The sequence below is a fragment of the Salmo trutta genome, chromosome 4 (assembly GCF_901001165.1).
Source record: "Salmo trutta chromosome 4, fSalTru1.1, whole genome shotgun sequence".
In the NCBI taxonomy this organism is placed as follows: domain Eukaryota; kingdom Metazoa; phylum Chordata; class Actinopteri; order Salmoniformes; family Salmonidae; genus Salmo; species Salmo trutta.
In genome coordinates this window covers 16,706,018-16,716,594 of record NC_042960.1, presented here as the reverse complement: position 1 = coordinate 16,716,594, position 10,577 = coordinate 16,706,018, and the positions used below count along the sequence as shown (strand labels likewise).

Genomic DNA, 10,577 nt, shown 5'->3' with positions numbered 1-10,577 from the left:
AGTGGGAATAAGAAATACACTGCTAAAAAAAATAAAGGGAACACTTAAACAACACAATGTAACTCCAAGTCAATCACACTTCTGTGAAATCAAACTGACCACTTAGGAAGCAACACTGATTGACAATAAATTTCACATCCTGTTGTGCAAATGGAATAGACAACAGGTGGAAATTATAGGCAATAAGCAAGACACCCCCAATAAAGGAGTGGTTCTGCAGGTGGTGACCACAGACCACTTCTCAGTTCCTATGCTTCCTGGTTGATGTTTTGGTCACTTTTGAATGCTGGTGGTGCTTTCACTCTAGTGGTAGCATGAGACGGAGTCTACAACCCACACAAGTGGCTCAGGTAGTGCAGCTCATCCAGGATGGCACATCAATGCGAGCTGTGGCAAGAAGGTTTGCTGTGTCTGTCAGCGTAGTGTCCAGAGCATGGAGGCGCTACCAGGAGACAGGCCAGTACATCAGGAGATGTGGAGGAGGCCGTAGGAGGGCAACAACCCAGCAGCAGGACCTCTACCTCCGCCTCTGTGCAAGGAGGAGCAGGAGAAGCACTGCCAGAGCCCTGCAAAATGACCTCCAGCAGGCCACAAATGTGCATGTGTCTGCTCAAACGGTCAGAAACAGACTCCATGAGGGTGGTATGAGGGCCCGACGTCCATAGGTGGGGGTTGTGCTTACAGCCCAACACCGTGCAGGACATTTGGCATTTGCCAGAGAACACCAAGATTGGCAAATTCGCCACTTGCGCCCTGTGCTCTTCACAGATGAAAGCAGGTTCACACTGAGCACGTGACTGACGTGACAGAGTCTGGAGACGCCGTGGAGAACGTTCTGCTGCCTGCAACATCCTCCAGCATGACCAGTTTGGCGGTGGGTCAGTCATGGTGTGGGGTGGCATTTCTTTGGGGGGCCGCACAGCCCTCCATGTGCTCGCCAGAGGTAGCCTGACTGCCATTAGGTACCGAGATGAGATCCTCAGACCCCTTGTGAGACCATATGCTGGTGCGGTTTGCCCTGGGTTCCTCCTAATGCAAGACAATGCTAGACCTCATGTGGCTGGAGTGTGTCAGCAGTTCCTGCAAGAGGAAGGCATTGATGCTATGGACTGGCCCGCCTGTTCCCCAGACCTGAATCCAATTGAGCACATCTGGGACATCATGTCTCGCTCCATCCACCAACGCCACGTTGCACCACAGACTGTCCAGGAGTTGGCGGATGCTTTAGTCCAGGTCTGGGAGGAGATCCCTCAGGAGACCATCCGCCACCTCATCAGGAGCATGCCCAGGCGTTGTAGGGAGGTCATACAGGCACGTGGAGGCCACACACATTACTGAGCCTCATTTTGACTTGTTTTAAGGACATTACATCAAAGTTGGATCAGCCTGTAGTGTGGTTTACCACTTTAGTTTTGAGTGTGACTCCAAATCCAAACCTCCATGGGTTGATAAATTGGATTTCCATTGATTATTTTTGTGTGATTTTGTTGTCAGCACATTCAACTATGTAAAGAAAAAAGTATTTAATAAGATTATTTCTTTCATTCAGATCTAGGATGTGTTGTTTAAGTGTTCCCTTTATTTTTTTGAGCAGTATATAACACTTTATGAAAAGTTACAGTTGGATTCCCAGCTTACCTTGTCCAAAGCTGTAAACCAGGTTAGGCAGAGTGAGACAGTAAAAAGACAGCAGACGATAGCAGCTCCATGCAGAGCGAAGAGAGTGAGGAAATAAATGAATTTTTATACCGAGCTAAAAAAAACGGAGGGGAACACAGAACAGCACCAGTAGCTAGTTCAAGTGTTTGTCGCAAATGTGGGAAATCCCCTTTCCACAGATGGAAAGATCGCCCAGCAGAGGATGCGGAATGCAGGAAATGTCACAGGAGAGGACACTTTCCATCTGTCTGTCGATTAAAGCAAATGCATGAGGTCTCAGAGGGGGGACAGCATCTTTCTGGGAGAAGTAAAGGAAAACAATGCTGGCTGGCGTTCAGACATTACACTCAATGGGGAGGTTGTTTCATTTAAACTAGACACTGGGGCAGCAGTGACAGCTATCCCAACTAGGCTGTATAGATATAGCAGAGATGGCCCTTTGCTCTCTACAAACACAAAACTGAACGGGCCCAGTAATAAGATTTTACCAGTGGTAGGGCACTTGGTGATTAAACTGGAGAGTAAAGACAAAAGTGCCATCCAGCCTGTCTTCGTCATTGACTCTCCAGCCAGACCGTTGCTGGGGCTGCCAGCAATTGAAGCATTTACGTCATTTAGCAGACGCTCTTAAATCCAGAGCGACTTACATTGCAACTCATTGAGAGAGTGAGCGAACTGGAGGACCCAGGTGAGGTTTTCAAAAAGAAATTCCCCAAAATGTTTTCTGGTCTAGGAAGGATAGAAGGTGACTACAAAATCCGCCTGAAAGAGGATGCTGTCCCCTATGCCCTTACCCACCCCCCGCCGTGTGCCTATCCCTTTATTGGCCAGAGTAAAGGAAGAGTTGGGGAGGATGGAAGAAATTGGGGCGGTGTCTAAAATAGAGAGTCCCACAGACTGGTGTGCAGGGATGTGAGGTCTGTACAAAATGTCAACCTTGTCATCCGGAGCCAATGATGGCAACGGTGCTGCCAAAACAGCCATGGTAAAAGGTAGGGGCAGATATGTTCTATTGGAAAAATGACACTTATCTGCTAGTGGTAGATTACTACTCAAGATACATTGAAATAGCAAAGACACCCATAACCACATCAGCTGGTGTTATCAATGGATTAAAGTCAAATTTTTTCCAGGCAAGGGGTCGCTGAGGTCCTGGTTACAGATAACGCTCCCCAGTTCTCTGCAAGCTCCTTTTCTGCTTTTGCCGCAGAATATGACTTCACACACGTGACCAGTAGCCCCTACCATGCACAGAGTAATGGTGAGGCAGAGAGAGCTGTGAAAACAGTCAAGGGACTGCTGAAAAATAACAAGGATCCATACAGGGCTCTGTTAGCTGACAGAGTTACACCACTGCATCATGGGCCGTCGCCTGCCGAGTTCCTGATGGGCAGGAGGCTGCGTTCCCCATTGGCTGTCTCACCATTGGCTGTCTCACCTCTCAGCGAAGGAAGGCCTTCGCTGAGAGGGACAAACGGCTGAAACAAACGCAAACTGGAGACTTTAATCGGAGACACCGTGCTACGGAGAGGCCAGAGCTGACCGAAGGTCAACGTGTGTGGATTACAAACTCAAAGACACCAGCAATAGTGCTGAGGAAAGCGGATGCCCCACGCTCCTATGTGGTGGACACAGGCTCAGAAGAGGTACGAAGGAACAAAACACACCTCAGAGCTCTTCCAGGTCTACCAGCCACACAGACTGAGGCCACAGAAAACACACAAAAAGAGGGTGAAGGAGAGAGAATGCTCACAGAGCCACAAGCGCGCCCAAAAAGGTATGTGAAGCCAGCAGGCTGAAAGACTATGTTACGTGAAGAGAAAACATACTGTTGGGGACCATACCCAGAAAAAAAGACTGTACCTAAGTTAATGTTCATACTGTGTGATTTAATGCTTTCATACTGTTTCAGGACGTGAAGTAGCATGTTAGAGAATAATACTGGTTTCCAAATTGCATTTCAGTTATGCTTCAGTGGTTATGCATGTTGAGTTGTTGTTCATGGGAGAGGGGAAGATGTAGTAGGATGTCCCTTGGGGGTACCTATGTATGACATGCGAGGGTTAGGGGAATAAACAGGCTGGAGCTAGAACCTCGTTTCTCCGCTCCTTATTTTAGATCATCATACTACAGTATTTAGGAGTGTGAAGGTAACTAGCTAATGTTAGCCTGGCAAGCTTCCCACTCCATGCCATTTAGGCTCGTTAGCTAATTTAGTTGAGGTGAGTTAATGTTAGCTAGTAGCTAACAAGTTACCCAAAGTGACCCTGTGGAGCTATCAAAACAAGTGACATGTTGGGAATTAATTACAAAAGCAGCAATTCACAGACATAATTTTTTATAAATGTTTTTGTTTTAAAAAATGGTTAACTATCATTGTTTTTAAAATGTGTGTGTGAGACATACTATCAGGTTTATGGTCTGTGTGTGTCGCTTCAGGAGAGAGTGCTTAGCTTCAAAGCGTGAGATTCACTGTAGGGCTGCTATTGAACTCAACCTGAGAATACTTAATTTGCTAAATTTAACATTGTTCTTTACTTTCAGAAACATTTTCAGTGCAAACAAGAACACAGACCCTGGCCTCCTGTCTGGCAAAGACCCCCTCCACAGCTGTCAGAAAGGAGTTCGTCTTGGGACTTCACAAGAACATTAATCAAAGCAGATATACCTCTTGAGAAGATGGCCCAAGTTCTCCACATTTCAGAAGAAACACTGCAAGCAGGGAGGGTCTATCCCAGCGCCATCCCACCTGCGCAGAGTACTTTCCAGAGCTCTACCCACAATATCCAGCCCAGGTGGCAGGGGCAAGAAAGGACATTAAGGACTATGTCCATGCCATCCCTGCTCTTTTAAAGATGTTGATGGCAAAGTACAAAGCATTGAGCACTAAAAAGCATGTCAAGTCACACATCTACCAACTCTCCCACTCTTTCTGTGTTTTGGTTTGAAGCAATTTGATAATAGTTATATGGTGAATGGAATGACGAGACAAAATTGTTAATCTAATCTATTTCGTGTTTATGTATTTATTGATGGATTCATCAATGTATTATTTGTATTTATGTACCTTTGCACTTTGTTGATGACGTTCTATTTATTATCAGATTTTTCCATGAGGAAACGTTTACAATAAAAGGATCATATAAAGATTGAGTCTGTCAAGGTTATTTTTAATTGAGCTTTAGTAGAAGGATAACCATAGGTTCATGGTCATCTAATACACAAAATTAAGCATTTATTTACATGAAACAATGTTCCCAATGTTAAGTAATGTTAGTACTTTCTCCCCAGGCCAAGGTCATAAAAACAGGCATCAGTACACTTCATTTCTTTTGAGCCTAATATCTAATGGTCAAATTCAAATTCTTCAAATCATTTTTTTCTTCTTAAAAATTGTTAATGTTGTGGGAAATTCTGATAAAGGGTCTTATTTTCAGATCTTTCACATCCTGCCACAGTTAAAGTTTTGTTTTGTCTTTCCACAACCATTTCACCTGCAACAGTTGTGTGTTTCTGAATTCAGGATTGGCTACTAAAGCAAAAGTGGAGTACAAGTGTTCTGATGGGAGTTGGAGAGAAGCAGCTGTCATTTGTAATGGTTTATGCTCTTAAAAGATATATATTAGATCAGCGTCTGGGGATAATTTAATCCTACTCCATACAACCCTCAGCTGCAGAGATAATGCTACTCCACAGCACCATGAGGCAACAAATGAACAGTGATATGTTTCGTGGTTATTTCAAGTCAATAGAGATACTGTGGATTGCTTGCAGATTTCATCTCTAGACTCCGAGGTCTAGAGTTTCCACCATTGTTTTTAAAGGCCTAGTGCAGTCAAAACTGTGATTTGCCTGTGTTTTATATATCTTCACACTATGAGGTTGGAATAATAAATAAAAATAGTGATATTGCCCTTTTAGTGTAAAAGCTGTTTGAAAACATCGGCTGAAATTTCAGCCTGTTTTGGTGGGATGGAGTTTTGGCCTGCCTGGTGACATCACTAGTTAATAGACCAATAAGAAAGAGATTTCTAAACCTTTCTGCCAACAGCTTGTTTTCAGTTTTCCCCTCCCCACTCAGATCACTCCCACACAGTCCTTGCAAAAAATCTTGCTTGAGAAATTGCTCTTTGCTAAGAAGCTATTTTTGTTTCTCTTTGACCATTTTAATTGAAAACAATACCAGTAAGGTACTTAATTGTTACGCAGAAATGATTTGATATTGAGATAAAAACGGCTACATTGGACCTTTAAATCTAGACTCGAGAACATAATAGAACAGTGGTCCTAAATCCATTCGTGGGGGACCCACAGGGAGTGCACATTTTTGTTTTAGTGCAGCACTATAATACATGTTCATAATAAAATGTTTTATTAGTTCATTAGTAGTTTTTTAAAATGTTTTACAAAATGTTGAACGCATCAATAACATCAGTCTCACCATTCTCTCCATCACCTTAAGAGACCGGGAAACTCCTGTTTCTAACAACGTGAAAACATCCACACCATACTTTGAACAACAGCCTGTACTGTACTGTTTGATCATTATTCAAATAAAAGCAAACATGATTTACATAGAACATTTTACAAAATTAAATGGAATCACATATCAGTGTATTTGAAACCTACAAGATGAATGATCCAGAGTTGCTTTGCTTTCTTAACAGTCTTGTCCATATCCTGCTTCTTATTCTAATCTCCTGACAGAAGATCTCTGTGTCTTAATCGTCTTTCTTCTTTCCACCATCTTCCTGTTTTCTTTCTTTGTGGATGAACAGCATATGCCTGTTGAGGTTAACCTTGTAATTGAAGCTTTTTCCACATTCTCCACACTTAAATGGTTTCTCTTCCATGTGAATCATTATATGTTTGGTTAAGTCACTCTTTTGCTTGAAGCTTTTCCCACAGTCACCACAGCTAAATGGTTTATTTTCCGTGTGAGTCAGTAAATGAGAAGTTAGGTTCCTCTTCCTGTTGAAGCTTTTCCCGCAGTCACCACAGCTAAATGGTTTTTCTCCTGTATGATTCTGGATATGATCAATGAGGGTCTCCTTGCGATTGAAGCCTTTCCCACAGTACCCACAATGAAACGGTTTTTCTCCTGTGTGAATCATTTTATGCCTGTTCAGGGTCTGCCTGCGAGTGAAACTTTTCCCGCAGTCACCACAACAAAATGGTTTCTCCCCTTTATTCTTTCCATTTTCGTACTGTGTTCCTTCTTTGTGGACAAGCAGTATATGCCTGTTAAGAGTAAGCTTGCGATTGAAACTTTTTCCACAGTCACCACAGTTAAATGGTTTCTCTCCCGTGTGAATCACTATATGTTTGGTTAGTTCTCCTTTCAGCTGAAATCTGTTCCCACAGTCTCCACAGCTAAATGGTTTCGCCTCTGAATGAATCCTCGAGTGCATCTTCAGTCTCCCAACCTGAGTAAAGCATTTGCCACAGTCAAGGCAGCAATGAGTTTTTTTAGACGTGGTGCTGGTTTTTGTATGTTTCCTCAATAGTGGGCTACTGTCAAGTCCTAATGGGTCGCTGCTTATGGCTGAGCTGTGGCTGGAAGTATTACCTTCATTATCTGGAGGGTTGCACGAAATGTCAAGACCCTTTATGTGAGTCACAGTGCCAAAAGGGTTGTGATCCAACAGTTTAAAGTCACTCCCTCTGTCATCCACAGTCTGGGTTTGGGGAAGATCACATTCACTTTTCACACAAGGAGGAGTGAATATGAACTCTATGGTGTCCGCCTCCAGGCCTTGAAGCTTCCCTACCTCCTGACTGGTCCAGATTTCCTCCTGTTCCTCTTTAATCTGTATGGGCTCTGGTTTCTCCTGCCTCAAACTGGGGCTCCACTCCTGCTCACAGTGCTGCTGCTCAGGGGTTTCCTCCTCTTTTATCTCTGTTGTGATCTGCAGAAGTCTCCGTAGCCGGTCATTCTCCTCTTTAGATCGGGAAATTTCCTCCTGGTACTTGGCTACCACTTTCTCTACAACGTCAAAAATCTCCACAGCAGCCACTGTTAAACGTTCATTAACAAATACACTCAAAGACTGTAGTTTAGCCATTTTCAGAAGACTGCGAATTCAGTATTAAGTTTCGTGTCTTCCTTGGTCGACACAATGATTGTTCGATATCAAAACAAACTCGCTTCCAAATCGATTTCCGTGTTTTTCTTTTTCTTTTCTTTTTTCAGTGGGTGCCGAGCCCAGAAAAGGAAAATAGCACCACCAGCTGGATGGAGTTCTGAGCTGCAATAGGTGATATGGTGAGTGTGATCCAATAACTATATAGCCTTTATATAGAGCCCCACGGCGTAAGTCTATAATACCCATGAAACCTAACGATCAAACAGTGAAATGGTTCCAATCGTTTTCCATCATTCAGTTTTCCCATAGGGAATTTTAGAAACACTTAAAATAAGGGCTGTGTTTTGTGTAGGCTTACCCTAGCGTGACATTTTGATAACCGTGTAAGTCTCTCTCGGACAAGGGGACTTATAACAATATATTCGGCTCTAATTACTCTGATTTGAAAAAACACTAATTAACATCAAAGTAAACATTATGCAAGACTACAAATCCCTGCAGGCTCCTGCACGTCATCTCTAGCTGACATCTTTGCTAACAGCTATTGTGTCAATTGAAAACTTGCACAAGACATTTCACAGAATATTCAATTTAAAGAAATGCTGCCAATGTATTCATCACTAAATTTAGCTAACATTAGATAGTTAATCCAGAGATTCTTACCTTTGCCTCAATTCGTCAGTCTCGTCCAGATCATCATGGCATTTGTAGTTCTTTATGATAGCGCATTTGCAGCTAATTAGCATGACATTTCTTTAGGGGTAAATACAAGTGAATATATTGACAAAAGTCACCTTGTCCTAGAGAGATTTACACAGTTATCAAAACGTCACACCAGGGTAAGCCGACACGAAACACAGCCCTTATTTAGTGTTTCTAAAATCCACTATGAGAAAAATTTAAGGTGGAAAAACTATTCAATTGTTTGACTGCTAGGTTTTATGAGGTGGTCACCAACCGGTCGATTGCAATCAACTGGTTGATCTCCAAGGCATTCTTAGTCGATCTCCAAACATTTCTGTAAAAAAAACTAAAGATAAAGCCTTGCGTTCCAATTTTTAACTATTCGTCTCATGCTGTTGGCTGTAGGTGCACCCGATTCAGCTGCCCTGTGCGCCGGGTAGGCAAAGTGTTCCCATTTCATGTGTCTGAAGGTACAAACTCTGCCTTCCCGGCAGGTCCGGAGAGCAAATCAAATGCACTATAGGCCTATCACTGGCCAATCGGGCGGCTCAGATTACCATGTCTGCAGTAACATAGCAGCAGTAAAAGAAATCTAAAGCAAAGTTGATACTGTGAGATTTCAAAACGTATATAAAACCATGACTAGAGACTGTCAACGAATACAGCAGAGCTGCTGTTTCTATGAGTGAGTTCATGTTTAAGTTTGTACTCAGCACTGTCAACACGTTTTATTCAGCCCTTTTATAAGCCATAAAATGCGCCTTCTTCGTACTTCCACTCGCGCTACAACCAGCACTGCAGCTGTAATGAATGAGTAGGACAGTGTGTAATAAGTGTAATAAGTTGGTGTTATTAGTGCCTTGTGTCTTTTTTTATACCAAGCAATATTTAACCTTTTATGTTTATAGGAGTAACAACATGAATTTGTTCATGAGGCAGAAATAATGCGGTGCGACTTGAGTTTTGCTATCAGCTGGAAGACGGTGTCCTTTTTTGGTCAGTGTCAGCAGAGGAAAGGGAGAGTTGAGGGATGTTGAGAGGTGGACCCTCAGATGCAGGCAAAATCAGCCCAGTAAAATAAAAAGCAAATTATATAAATGTATGCTCATTCAAGTGTGCCTCACAAGTAATACAACAACTGATTTATTACCGGTGTGATCATGTAGCTTACCTCCATGTTTTTATATATATATTTTTTAAATGGTCCGAAAAACAATGCATTGGCACGGCAATTCAAGCAAAGCCAATATGCGGTGATATTGTATTGGGCCTATAGCCTACTGCACAAACCTCATTGCTACGGTACTGTTTTTAATAGGTTAATGTTGCATAGGCTTACATTCTTTAAGTCATGTTCTCGGCTTGTATTTTGACTCAGAAAGTGATCTTGACTCAGAAAAGGTTGGTGACCACTGGTATTGGGTGTGACCGTGTAAAATGTTTAACGGAATCAATATAATAATATAATAAATCCCGTATACAGTAACAGTTCAGATGAATAATTATTAGGCAGTGCAGTTGCAGTTCAAATGCAAAATGATTGGGTATAACATTTAACAGACTTATAATAACAGACGATACTACTGTATCATTCTGTAGATCTAACAAACCAGATGGGTTCAGAGGATAATTAACATCTTTTCGGAGAATTTACTGGGGTAATAATAACTAGAGTTGATTTTGTTGTGATAATCTCTTTTAACCCAGAACTAAAGACTAATGTAATTGGTCAGCGGCTTGATTAAGTTCTGGGTCCATACGTGTTAAGAGAAGAGATGAGGAGATTCTAGAATGAGGAGCGGAACCGGAACGAGGAGCTTCAACCTCTCTTTTTGCAAGTTACGGGCTGAAATTCGAAAGATGCTCACACCCGCGAAATTGTGATTTATCCAAATAACCAGTGAGGACAAACCGGGAACACGGGGACTGGTGTTGCTAGTTATCCCTCGCATCCCATTCCTTCCCGACAGATTCTATGGTTCCAGTTATGTTTACGTAGATCTGTCCACGAGAGATTAACCTTGTGATAACACACAAGAGAAGCTGATGAAAAATGTTATAAACATGATTTTATTACATCAGGAATGCAAAGATTACACATATTTGCCACAGCCCCATCATAAGGAGGAAAAGTAATCGATGTCGGCC

At 42.5% G+C, this 10,577-nt stretch overlaps 1 long non-coding RNA gene across 1 annotated transcript; it reads left to right on the top strand.

Annotated features, from left to right (window-relative positions):
* Positions 1-1,544: 1,544 nt before the first annotated feature.
* On the top strand, positions 1,545-4,808 carry LOC115191917 (uncharacterized). The gene is made up of 2 exons (XR_003877791.1): positions 1,545-3,436; positions 4,204-4,808. It is a non-coding gene; the product is annotated as an uncharacterized LOC115191917 (long non-coding RNA).
* The last annotated feature ends 5,769 nt before the right edge of the window (positions 4,809-10,577 follow it).